The 14,370-nt window shown below is 40.4% G+C and overlaps 1 pseudogene; it reads left to right on the top strand.

The window, feature by feature from the left end:
• Window positions 1-6,051: 6,051 nt before the first annotated feature.
• The window catches only part of LOC112411029 (60S ribosomal protein L31 pseudogene), a 17,689-nt pseudogene continuing 9,370 nt past the window's right edge, over window positions 6,052-14,370 (top strand).

Genomic DNA, 14,370 nt, shown 5'->3' with positions numbered 1-14,370 from the left:
GCCAGGCAAAGGGGGTCTAGACTTTTTCTGAAGAGGCGGTGAGGATTCTATGAGTATTTTTGAATAAGGGAGTTATCAAAATAGCGTGCTGGAAAGATTAGTTTAGCAGACCTGCATGGGATAGATTAGAAAAAGAAAACATGAAGGTAGGAAAGATGGATGATTCACAAAAATATCCCATCCCAGTCCCATGTCTCGCCCAATCACATCAAACTCATCCTGCCCTATGTATGTTTTTCATACACTGAGTTAACTTGTGATGGATGGCAGGACTCACGGACAATTCATTTTTGAATCCTCTGAACCATTTAGCAGTGCCTTGCACATAGTAAGTACTTGCTAACATGTGAATCACGAATAAAGGCTTCCTAAATTCGCTCCTCTTCCCTGCAGACAGACTAATACTCTTTCCTTAATATTTTGTTCATATAGCTAACAGACCACTTCTTAAATCTTACCATTCTATTACTGATTAGACTTTATTCCTTTGTCTCCCCCCCACAGTGTAAACCCCTTCAAGGCAGTCAGGACCAGCTATATAATTTGCCAGGCCAAAGCGAAATGAAAATGCAGGGCCCCTTGTTTCCAAAGTATTAGAAATTTCAAGACAGTGAAGGGGGGTAAGGAGGTACTTCTGAGTTGAGGGCCCTGTGTGCACAGCTCACAACCCAAGAAACTGGCCTTGGTGGCAGTAATTCTGTCTTATGCGTTGTTTTCACCATGACTCCCACAATGGGAATGTTTGATAAATGTTGATTAAATATATCAAGTAAACAATGAAGGTCAGGGGGACTTCCCAGGTGGTCCAGTGGGTAAGACTCCGTGCTCCGAATGCAGGGGACCTGGGTTTGATCCCTGGTTGGGGAACTAGATCCCTCACGCATGCCTCAACTAAGAAGTCTGCATGCCACAACTAAAAGATCCCGCATGCCGCAAAGAAGATCCCGCATGATGAAACTAAGACCCGGCTCAGCATGCATGCATGCATGCATAAATAAATAAATATATTTTTAAGTGCTTTTTTTAAAAAAAAGGGCTTTTAAGTCCCCACCGCCTTTTTTTCTTTTTTTTAAATAAATGAAGGTCAGGAGGGTTATATGGAAAGGGGAGGTTTACTTAGAAGTTTAACACGAATGGAGTCCACCTTACAGTTAAGACACACCAGGAGTGCCACTGGCTGTCACCTGCCCCCGTCCTGCCTGGGCTGCTACCTGGAGCATCTACACTGCACTTTGCTCATACTGTACATATCCTCCTATGGTCTAGAAGTCTGGTTGGTCCTATGTTAACTCCCACTCTAGGGGACTCTGGCTTTGGTTTGGTTATTTATTAGATTGTCCTTATGTAACGACAGTGGTAGCGACTTAATATGTAAGAAGCAAACAGCTGAAGGGATTTCTAGGCAGAAACAACATATTCACTAATAACATAAGACAGTAAGGGTTGGTACTCATAAAATAAAGAAAACAAGGCTGAGTGATTTAAAACATGCTGCAGAAAAATCCTAGTTAAATTTTGTAAAAGTAAGAAGGGCAGAAAAGTACATATTGATCACCCTCTCTGAGGAATGGCACAGACCTCAGAGATGAGCTATAACCACGAAGAACTGTCTTATCTATTAGACAGACAAGACAATTTATTGAATCGCTTCTTACCACAGGTGAGTATCCTACCACACAACACAAATATTTACCTTTGTATCTGAACAACGCCTCCCTGAGATACTGAGGAAAAGAAGCTGCTTGAAAAATATTAGTCCTTCCCACATCCTCCCCCTCATTTTAGGCAAGTCAGTCACAGCTCCGGACCTGCCAGCAAAGCTTAGCTATTGTAATGGTGACCCCCAGTGGCAACTGTTCGCAAGTGAAAAACTGGCACCGTTTCTCTGCCAAGGATGTCAATTTTATTAAAACACTTTCTTTAAGAAGGATATTGGCAATTTTGTGGAACTGTAATAAAAACTAATTGTATGTTGGTTCCAAAAAATCAATATCCTCTCCTCTACTTTACTGTCACTAGTTAAACACACGAGTTTTCCTTTCAAAAGAGACTCTTTGTAAAGTAAGAAGCACAGTCTCGGGAAAGCCTGCTCAGCAATGGTATAATGGCACTTTAGAGAGAGGTAAAAAGGAGGCCTAAATCAAACCTGGGTTCACCTTGAAGGAGTTCAGAAAGAGTCTCCCCCAGTGTGCCACGGTGGCATGTGAATTATTTTGAGCTGAAGACGATCGAGGCCCGAAAGAATTCAGGAAGAGCTTTTTACCTCCCCTCAGCTGCCTAACAAATGCAGATAGAGGGCTCAGAGAGAGGTATTACCAGAGAGAACTTTTTATCTGAATGACCTATCTCTATCTCTATGGCACGGCAAACATCTAATTACCGACATCCACTCTTCTTATCTTCCTGTGAATTACCCTCTTCCTCTTTGAAGCCCCAGGTCCCTATCCCATTCCTTAGCTCAGGATGGCATATAAGCCTCAACTGCCTGACTTACTCTTGGGTCTCATATCTTTGAGGCTCCCAAAGATGTCCGTAATTAAATTTGTTTTTCTCCCATTAATCTGTCTTATGTCAACTAAATTATTAAACCAGCCAAAGAACCTAGAAGGGTAGAAGAAACATTTTTCCTCCCCTATGACCTGTACCCGTGCAGTGGCCAGTGGCTTCTGAGAGTCGGCCTTAGTGAGAATTTAATCAGCAGCTCTTTATGTAAGTCTAACTGAAATTTGGAAAGATAATTAATACTTGAATTGAAACATGAAAAGATACATATATATACATGTGTGTGTTAAATGGTCAACAAAACAAGTCGAAAAGGTTGGGCTTGCCCTCTAGAAACCTGCGTTCAACACAATAAAAGAAATCAGACCAAAGGAAGCAAAAATGCAGTAACAGAGGTATGAAAAATAAGTAACTCAAAATAATGAACTGTAGAGTTCCATCCCCTATTCAATTTTCACAGTTTAGTCCTTTAATTCTTTTTTTTTTTAAATGAACTTATTTATTTTTGGTTGCGTTCGGTCTTCATTGCTGCATGCGGGCTTTCTCTAGTTGCGGGCTTCTTATTGCAGTGGCTTCCCTTGTTGTGGAGCATGAGCTCTAGATGTACAGGCTTCAGTACTTGCAGCACATGGGCTCAGAACGCTTAAAAACTTTAATATGATGTAAAACTACTGAAACTGACCAAACAGGCATGTGTTTGGTAAGCAAGGCCAAATTGTGGTTCTCAATCTTTGCTGCATATCAGAATCTCCGGGAAAGCCTTCGAGAGTCCTGAAATCCAGGCTATAAGGCATACTAATTATATCATAATTGCTAGGGCTAGGGCACAGGCATCAGTATTTTTCTTTTTCATCAGTATTTTTTTTTAAGTTGAGAATTATGTAAAGCCCTAACTTGGCAAAATTAAATCATTTTAAAGTATAGCATTTGTCTATTATTGACTTTTTTGAGGCTACAAAGAGACATCCCAAGAACTTGGAAATGCAGAAATAGACTGCCTTCTGAAGATAAACACAGAAAGGTGCTACGGAGAGGTTTAGTCAACCCTGGGGGGAAAAAAACAGATTAAAAAGGTTAAATAAGCAGCCTTCTCCAATGCACTAGCCCAGTGTTTCCAACCCTGGCTACACGTTAGAATCACCTGGGGAGTTTTTGAAACTTGCCAATGCCTGAGCCCCAATCCCAGGGCTTTTGATTTAATTGATTAAGTTGATATATTTAAAAGCTCCCCAGGTGATTCTAATGTGCAGCCAGCACTGAGAATCACTGCCCCAGGCAAACCAGGAATATGTCAGCGTGCCAAAACTACAATGCAGACTATAGTACCAGTGCAGAAGAGACACAAGAGAAAGTGGCTATTTACAGGACATCACAATGAAGCATAAATAAAGGTAATGGATAGATATGAAATATCAACAATGTGTACACAGCTCTGTCAAAGCGAGTGTTTGCCAATATCCTGGCCCCAGGAGTAAAGCGACTCCTCAAGTAGGAAGATTCGTTCCTCTATTTCAGTTGAGAGACTTTCCATGACATCATCTTTGGCTTTATTTCCTACTCAGCAAAGGAAACTTGGGATCATTCACTGAACTGACCACAGGTGCGGATGCAGACATTGCATATTTCAGGGCTCTGACAGTTATTTCTCATGGGATCTTAATCGACTGGCATCCTGGTGCCTGTCTCCATTTTTCTGTACATTTACCCAAAAAATATTCCTGAGCAAGGTCATGGCTAGCCCTATTCAACCTTCCCTCCTAAACATTTGGCCACTTCCACCTACAAATTTCAACGTGCAAGCTTTTAAATAATGAATCGTGTACTATTCATTATTTTTGAAAAAATAAATATTGAAGATCCTCATTAAACTCTTATTTTTATTCACACACACACACACACACACACACACACAAATGAATAACTGTTACCAGGATTTAAGCTGCAGGCAACTGATAATCCCTGTCCTTGATTTTTCTCCATTATCCTTTCCATGTTCTTGTGAACTTTTACAAATTCAAAACTTCTTGTTTTGTTGAGGAAGTTTGTTTCCCTTCTACTGGTACTCTGATTCTTCAACCAAGGTTGGGGGAGATTTTACATACTTAGTAAACTTTTCAGTTTTCAAAATTAAAATTTCCCACCTGCAGATCTGATAACGGTAGCTATGCACAGCTTCGCTCTCAAAAGCACACACTGGCTGTTTTGAGGGCTCTCACCGGAGCGCTGAATCTTATACCCAATGTTCTCCAGCTGCTAGTTGAAACAGTGGATATAAATGCAGAATATTTCTTCATATTCCATAAAGTAATACCTATAACATTGATCACTGTCTCATTTTAATGTTTCAATCACTTCCTTTTAAATGTAGGTACAGGACCTTTTTTCTCTCCTGTAGAACAAAAATTTCCTTGTAACAGTCATTGAAAACAGTGTCCCTGTTTCTACTGTCTTGTCTTCATTGCATGGAAGCTCAGAACCAACTCTAGGAATAACTTTAAATGTCTCAGTGGGCTGAAGAGTTAATGGGATATAAGGAAGTGAAGCGATTAAATGTAAACAACACCATCATGAAGTCTGGCTATGAAAGGAAGGAAAGAATACAGTGACTGAAAGGGAACGAATTGCCAAGAAAGGGTTTGGGGGTTTTGTTGAGTTTATAAGATGGAGCATTGGAGAGCAGAGAAATATTAGAAAATGTAATGCCTAAGAAGTCAGGAGTTACTGGCATCCGGAGTATGGGTGAAAAGCATAGTTTTAGCCACAAGAAGGTGTACCTTCCACTCAGGCCAAAAGTTTTCATCCAACTAGGTGTGGTTGCAGAAGCTGAAGAAGTTGGTTTGTATTTTCTCTTGTGAGATGCACAGCAGTAGGCAGAATTGTATGCAAAGTGAGTGAAGAGATGGTGGAGCAGTAAGTTTGAGCAGAGTGGAGATGTACAAAGATGCTGAAATGAATGGGAAAGAGTGAATGCGGACAGCCTAAGGACGGAAATCATGAATCTGTAGCAGCACCAAGCTGAGGGAATGAAAGTACCTCTTCGGGTACACGGAGGCCCAGATTTAAAGTTCCAATGACATACAGAGAAGATTGTTGGGCTTTTGCTTAACGAGTTTGTTTCACCTTGGTGAATACCATGGAGCAATGGTGCAAGATGATCAAGAACACCGGCAAGAGTGGAGGAAGTGATGGTTTATGGATAAGGAGCTCAATCACAAGAGGACTAGAAGGAGTTTTGGAACCAAAGGTTTCAATGAGAGCAAAGAAAAGGGGAGGCGGGAAAATGAAAGCAGAGAACTGGAAGAACTATATAGGGTGTAGTGAAAAGTTGAGATATGCAAATTTTTAAGATTTCAGAGGAGAAACAATTGTTAAGTGGGGACAGGTTATTTTCATGAGAGTAGGTAGCTGAATGGGATGGAAATGAAGTTCAGTGAAGTACAGGTCAAGATAGGAAGAGATCTACTTGTGTAGCTCTTCCTTGTTCATACAGTGATGACAAGGTAGAAAATAATGTGTGAGCCAGGTGTGAAACTGTCAAGGGATGATGCCATGGACAATGAGTCCAAGGACAACAACAAGAAAAGCATCAGGTGAGGACCTAGATGACATGAGCTCCAGAGGAAAAGGCACAGAAGAATGCAAAAGCCCAGCAATGAAGATCAGAATCTCCACTTAGGAAGCCAATCTCAACACCCAACGCTGAGTGAGTAGGTAGTTTGAGAAGATGCATCCACCAGGGAGAGTTGTAGGAAAAGCAGTAGCTCTGGAGGGCAAGACAGATGTGTCAAGCAAGTGCCATCAGTTGCCTATTATGGGGAGTAGAGATCCCAATACTTCTGCCCACTGCATCTTGATATTGGAGTTGTCAAGGCAAACAGTCCAGTCCAGCACTGGATGCAACCATGTCTTATTCACATAGAGAAGAGACAGCAAGGTCAGCTTCAGTAGTGGGTGTCAGTCTCCCACGGCCGGCACATCCCTCCTGATTTGCAAGCACCCTTCTTGTGCCGAAGAAGAAAGATACAGTAGTGGGGATGGCCAGGGACCACACGATGCAGACGCTTAAAACCAACAAAGGAGCACACCTGAGTCTGAAAGAGAGGAAGATACGCCCCCACAAGGTGATAAGCCCATCACAAACTGTGAGGATGCTTTATCTCCTGGTAAGGAAAGTGCCACCCCCCACAAGGCCCATTCTTATGCGGCCGAGTTGGGGCCAAAAGACCCCACGTGGGAGAATGCCTTTCCTAACAAGAAGAAACGTTCTTCCTCTTAAAGGAGATCCAGGACTCCATGAAATGGTGTTCGGAGGGCCAAGTGGGAAGGTTTAGACTGAATGGGAGTGATAAGAGCCAAGGGAGAAGACAGCAGTGTGGAAATTAGAACAGAGGAAAGGATGGAGCAGAGCAAAAGGGAGTGTTTGGGAGCATTGTCAAGATCCCCCAACAGTCATTCCCAGCGCTCTCCTGATGAAAGAGTGCTTCCAATACCTATGGGGAGAGTCAGCTGTGGCCTTGATTATGTTTCTGAGGCAGTTGACTTTGCTAGACTTTTTATTTTTATTCCCATTATTAAGCCTTACTTTTAATATGCCTTTAATGGTAAACCTTTTCAAGTTCTTTTTGGAAGTATGGTATACATTTTTCTTTAAAAAAGAATAAACACTTGAGGAAAATAAAACTTTAGATAGCTTAAAACTGGGATTGTTTTATAACATGATTGAGTATTAATAATAACAAGAATAATAGCTGGCATTTAACGAGTCAGGCATTGGACTAAAGGCTTTACAACTATTGCCTTATTTCCTTCTGACAGTGATAGATCCTATTTTTATTTCTAGCTTTCAGAAAAGAGAACTAAGACATAAAGAAGCGATCTAACTTATGGTAAGCAGCGCCCAGGGCAAAACCTGCTTAAGGGCACTGTGAGAACTTTACAAGGACAAAAAAGAACAGAATAGTAAATAAGTTCAAAGTGGAGTAGGCCATTTTGAGAACACTGGACAAGGCTGCTGAAATAACAGCAAATTAGGTAAGTAGTTAAGAATTGGTACCTACCCTCAGAATACTTTAAAGAGTAATAATCATGGCAACTATTAAACTAACCATGAAAAGTTAGGTTTATGTGAATGTGTCTCCTTCCATAGAGCTCAAAGTCCTTGAAAAGGAATCTTTTCTCTGAAGCCCACACTATAGTGCTATGTATCCTGCGGATGTCTGTTTTGAGACTGGTGGTGTCTGCTTGCTTAACAGTTAGAAATGCAAAGCACAGAGACTTTATATCATTGCATCTATTTTGAGGCAGCAAAAATGAGGTCTTCTTACCCAACAGGGTATCTTGATAAAAGTGTTGTCTCAATGGACAAGGGCACAGATAGCCGCCATATTGCTGATTTAGAGGGTCTTCCCCTAACATCCTCCAAAGCTGTGTTTCTTTGTTTTCTTAACAAATACTTCCTTGCTTACTCCCCAGCTTTTTCAAAGAACAGTAAAAACTGAGAGTAGAACTTTTTTTCTTATAAACTAGATGATATAAAATAGAAACAATAGTTCCAGCAACGTGGTCTTCTCCCTACAGTTAATGGGTATGTTCTCTATAGGCTCTGACTTGGGAATTTCTAAGGAATCATAAAAAGAATGGCCTTCAAAGACAAAAATAGCTGGGGCTTGAACCTCCATTGTGCAACCTTCTAAATCTTAGGGAAAATTTTCCTCAACTTTCTTGAGTCTTGGTTTCTTCATCTATGAAACGTGAGGCAAAAAGTACTTCCAAAGTTCTTGAAAGATACAGAGGGTCTGGCATCCATAAATGCGAGAGTCTCTGGCAACCTCCGTCCCTTCCCAGTAAGGGAATATCCTTTCTTCCATTTCCCAACTGGTTTTAAAATAAAAATTATTGTTCAAATTTGATGCAGACATATCTTTTGTTTTTGTTTTGGCTTTGGTTTTGGTAGTGGTTTTGCCCACCTCCCTATCTCAAGTTTATATTATATTATATATTGTAAGTATGTATTTATGTGACTACCCCAGAAACTTTGCAAATGTACTTTCTTTGTCTGTCTAATTCATTTAGAGCACTTTGACATGGATCATTCCTTGTACACAGTAGTATTAAATAATTATTGACAGCTTGACAGCATATATTTACTTTAACCCATCATTCTTTTTCTACTGGCAAATAATTACAAGATTTCTTCCAAGGAGTAGCCTACATTTTGTAGCTTAAATGTCAAAAAGGCAAGACTTGTCAGCTAAGGAGCAAGGATGATGTATTCTACAGTAAAACTGGTGCAACATCAAGGCTGAGGCTGGACATTGTGGATTCTGGATCCAGAAGTCTCAAGATTTCCAGTTTCAGTAAATGCTGTTATTCATTCTAAGAGTCCCCATCACTCAATTTTTACGTGCAGTCTGGATAGCTGAAACACACCTGGAACATTCACTAATATTTAGCACACTGGGAAGGGTTCTCTCCAACAATCTGAGATTCATTCATTCACACATGACGATATGTTCCCTGGTTTCCTAGGAAAGGTCATGTACCTCCTGAAGAGCAAAAATTCCATCCATCAAGTCTGCATCCCCCAAATTTAAAAACATTAAATGTGCTCATTTATGAAGAAATCCCTTTTAAAGTTAAACGTTTTACTTCTGTTTATTGTTGGTTTAATAAACATCAAGAACCATGACAACGTAGGATGCATTAATACATCGCCCCAGATCTATTCTTCCCTTCCACTGACCTCCATCCCTCCATCTACAGGGGTCAAGAGGGAGGGCAGAACTTCCATGCTTCTAGAAATTTCCCCCTCCTCCTTCCTAACCCCTCTATCATTCTTTATTTCAAGATCATTAACTAATCCCATATACCCTCTACTTCTGTTTCTGGCCATTAACAACCCAGCTCTCTTGGTTTATACTCAATGCTCTGAACCCTTTCCACTATGCCCTCTAAAGATAGTTTCAAACTTTTTTTGTTACAGGACCCTGTAAACTCTTAAACGTAAGTGAGGACCTCCAAAGAGCTTTGGTTTATGTGGGTTACATTTACTAATATTTGCTGTATTCAAAATTAAAGGACATTTAAAAAATATTAATTCATTTAAAAATAATAAGTCCATTCATTACATGTTAACAAATATTACATATTTTTTATGAGGAAAAAAATTAGTGAGAAGAGCAGCATTGTTTTACATTTTTGCAAATCTCTTTACTGCCTGGTTTAACAGAAGACAGCTGGATTCTTATATCTGCTCCTGCCTTCAATCTGTTGTGACATGCTATTTCAGTTGAAATATATGAAGAAAATACGGCCTCAGCCAGATATGTGGTTAGAAAAAAGAGGATTATTTTGAGAATCTTTTCATACAACCGTGGATATTATTCTTTAACACTACATCAAAACTCAACAAATGGTAGTTTCTTAGCAGTTAGTTGCAATGTGAAACCAAAAACCGTACTACTAAATTTATTTTTAGTTACATTAAAATCCATTAGTCTATCTTGCACTTTGAATGGATTTTTTTTTTTTTTTTTTTTTTTGCGGTACGCGGGCCTCTCACTGCTGTGGCCTCTCCCGTTGCGGAGCACAGGCTCCGGACGCGCAGGCTCAGCGGCCATGGCTCACGGGCACAGCCGCTCCGCGGCATGTGGGATCTTCCCAGACCGGGGCACGAACCCGCGTCCCCTGTACAGGCAGGCGGACTCTCAACCACTGCGCCACCAGGGAAGCCCTGAATGGATATTTTACCCACACAGGATTCTATAATATCATGTATCACTCATTTGAAAAACACTGTGTCACTGAGTTATGCAGATTTTCCAAATGTTGATACATTTTATTATACAATATTTAAAAATTACATTTGTTAATATCACCACTAAACTCATCTGAAGAGTCTTTAAGTGTTGGGAAACTATCACCTTAGTGGATAAAAGTTTTCCGAAAATCAAAATCATACTCGGAAGCTCAAATTTTATCATTGGCAACAAATATTGTCAGTCATTTTCCTTGAAGTAACATGTTCAGTTAATTCATTTATGAGAAATGGTCAAATACCCAAGTCTGGGTAGCCATCACTTTTTCTGTCAATCTTTCTTTCAAGTAAGAACAGTCTACAGGGAAAAAAAGTTGTTGGTTCAGCTGGCAGCTCAACCAATTGCACCCGTGATTTTCTTCAAGCCAACCATTGTACCTCGGTATGTAGAAAAAGTGTTTTATGCACTTTTCCCATTTAATCACAGTATAATGAATACGTATGCAATCAAAGGTTGAGACTGAATACACTGCTGTTCTAGAACTCATGATCCATCATCAGCAAAACCCCCTGAACGTTATCAGTACTATAAAAGGGGTGTAAAGGTTGAACAAAGGGAGCTAGAATTGTTACAACATATTGACATGATGCTATAATCTCTTTATAAACCTTTCTGTAAACTTCAAAAATGAGCTTTGTCATCTGGTACTTACACTTTATCCTTGTACCAATTAGGATGTCTTTGACTGCAGGTAAAAATAAACCTTACTCAAGATGATTTAGATAATCAGGAAAAGTTGTCATCTCTCAAACTGAGAAATTTCAAGGCAGGGTATCTTTAGGGTTGGTTAATTCAGGGCTCATGGTCCCAAGATGCGTCTAACATTTCCAAGTGACTCATGAATACGTGACAGGTCCAGTACAGACCATTTTTTTAAAAGTCTTCATTGAATTTGTTATAATATTGTTTCTGGTTTATGTTTTGGTTCTTTGGCCAGGAGGCATGTGGGATCTTAGCTCCCCGACCAGGAATTGAACCTGCACCCCCTGCATTGGAAGGCGAAGTCTTAACCACTGGACCACCAGGGAAGTCCCGAGGTCCAGTGTATAATACAATGCTGCCTTTTCCTATGAGTCTCTTTATAAGGAAGAAACCTTTCCCAGAGCCCCTCTAGCAGACCTCATCTCTCATTTCATACCACCTTGCACCGCGTGTTCATACCTACGCCAAATAGCATATACAAGGAATGGGATCTCCATAAATAGCTAAGATTAATCCAAACTTTAAAAAAAGAATGTCTATACATGTATAACTGAGTCACTTTGCCGTACAGCAGAGATTGGCACACCATTGTAAGTCAACTATACTTCAATCAAAAAAATATATATGCAAAATGAACCACCAAAAGCTTAAATAAGAATGCTTCTCTCCTGAATGCCTAAGACCGCTTGAGCCCGCTCACAAATTGGGAGGAGGAGTCATGAGCAACGAACACAGGGGCGCCTCAGTGTGTTTTTCTATTTGATTAAGACTGATTCCTCCTGAAAAACAAATGTGATCGATCTTGGAAGATTAATGTTGAATGGTACAACACATATGTATTAAAGAATTTATTGAAATAAAACTAACTTAAAAGGCAAAAAAAAAAGATTAATCTAAATTTACCCTTGAGCTTTAGGTAAGGCAACCTTCCCTAAGGGACGAATACCTGGATAAAATCAGGTTTCATTCAAGAAAGGAGAAAATGGGGAGGGGGTTTGGGGGTAAATGCCAACCGTGCCCGGCCCACAGCCTCTCTGCTCTCGCCCTCACACATTAAAGGTTGCTGACGGCAAACCCCTGTGCCTCCTGACTTGAGGGCTTTTTACTGGACACGGAGCTATAAACGACACAGAGGGCAGGCCAGATGTGCCACAGAATTAGTGGCCCAGGAGGAGCCCTCAACCAATGATCCACAGGGAGTTGATGGATAAATATCCAGCTTCCTGGGCACCCATTTGAGATAACTTTGAGATGCACTGTACATTTCCCAGAATTAACCAGTGGAATAAGCCACGGTGCTAACCACTTAACATACTGCACTTTTTTTGGTTGCCCTCCTTGCCCTCTGTCATTTCTTCTCTTCCCTTACCAGTGTTTCATGTTATCGTCTTCCAAATGAACTATTTGCAATAGCATTCTTATCTCAGGATCCGCTTCTGGGGGAACCCAAACCAGGAAAACAGTCCTTCCCTCAAAAAAATCTACTACAATCAGAAACTCAGAAGCCCTTTTTCAATTCTTTGTTCTCAGAGCCTTTATTACCATCTTTCTCCTATAAGAGTTCCTGCTTTCTGCCAAACGCTGAAAAAATGAATAAAGAAATACTTACTCTTGTTTAAGCATGCACACAAAATATTTTTATTAAGTACATACAATTAATCATGTTGCCTCCTATACCCAGGTGCCTTCTCAGGAACGACCTCCCCCCAGCCTCTGCTCAAAGGGCAGCCATTTGTAGCCACACTTTGACCCAAGTATAACCAATCCTTTGGCTGGCAGTGCCCACATGGTATGAAAAGATAAACAAAGACAATCCAGTTTCCTCTCTTGAAAATTTAAATTAGGAAATACCAATACCAAGAGAATGAGGAATTTCACTGTGCGAAGATGAGCTGGAGTTATGAACAGTTTGTCAGAGCCATAAGGCAGTAAATAGAAATTATTATGAACCGGAAACTATGAGAAAAGCAAAATTATGATGGGTGAAGAAATGATACACAAAGAAGAGGAAAACAGTAAGCAGATAGCATCAGTTCCAAAAGAAGCTGGCAGACTAGGAATACTCAAGTTTTATTAATAGGGTAGCTATGGAATGGAGGAGGCTCATGAAGCTCTTTCAAGAGTTGTTTCTGCTCCTACCTCTCCTTCCAACAACAATCTCCATGAGGCTTGGCACTGTTACAGCTACTGAACTGAATTTTCATGAGATTCTGTCTCCTTATTGGCCGTGTCTGTCCTGATACCAGTTCCCTTTACAGGAAGAAGCTTGAGTTAATGTCTAACAACCAATATTATAATCAAAATGCTTTTTTAAAGAAACAATCACAGAAAAGGCTGGATTGTTTTCAACATACAATGAGATGTTTAAAATGTGGTCCAAGATGCACAATAATGTGAATTAACTACTGAACTGTATATTTAAAAATGGTTAAGACAGTAAACTTCTGTCATGTGCTTTTTAGCACAATTTTTTATATACCGCTATGAGATAATATAAAGAAAATAAGGAAAAAATGGGACTTGGTACACAGTTATAAAAGAGTTTAAAATAAAGCATCTTGTCATGTGATACACCCACATAATAGTGGCATTCTTCCAGAATAATAGAATGTTACCCCTGAGTTAAGAGTCAGAGTAAAATAACCTGTTATTCTACTCTTAACACCACACCCAAACTGAGGATCTGAGAAGATTAAAAGTAGTTAGATAGAGGAATTTTGGAAAAATAAATGGATTTGCTGTGACGGCTTTTCCCAAACCTAGGCAAAGAAGTATATTGACACCACCTGAAAAGTTTCACCTATTTGTCTCACAGGTGCAGAAACAACTGGAAAAGAGTCAGACTCCTCCGTAAGTAATGTCAGGGTCCATCACCTGGCTAGTGCACTGCTTTAAAACAGCAATAAAAGAAAGGTCACTTCATTGGGGGTCATGTGCATTCCTAGAATAACGTGGGAGAAACACGTAGTCTACACATGAGCAGGTTAGTGTAGCTGCATCTCCTGTCTTGTCCAAAGTGCCAGCAGATGACTAGATGTTAAGGAAGGAGTTAGTAACCAGCCAGCCAGCCAGCCAAGGGCAATCAGAGATGCATTTGCCCTCTCAAACGAACTAAAAGTGAGAGTGAGAGACCCCCAGCGATGCGAGGAAGAGAGGCAAAGGGCCCCAGGGTCTCTGATGGACCCCAAAAGGTGCCCCTAAAAGACTCAGCCTCAAACACCTGCCAGATCTACAGAGTGTGGATGCTAGATCACCAAACAATGGCAGGCAAGCAAGAATATTCTTGTCCTCTTTACCCTCTGCCTCTTCTAGCTCTAAACCTAGAGCGGGGTCTGAAATTTCTTTGGAG

Source organism: Neophocaena asiaeorientalis, unplaced genomic scaffold (assembly GCF_003031525.2).
Source record: "Neophocaena asiaeorientalis asiaeorientalis breed wild unplaced genomic scaffold, Neophocaena_asiaeorientalis_V1.1 scaffold1154, whole genome shotgun sequence".
NCBI lineage: Eukaryota > Metazoa > Chordata > Mammalia > Artiodactyla > Phocoenidae > Neophocaena > Neophocaena asiaeorientalis.
The sequence above is the reverse complement of the archived record's forward strand: the minus strand, read 5'-3'. Positions and strand labels throughout refer to the sequence as shown.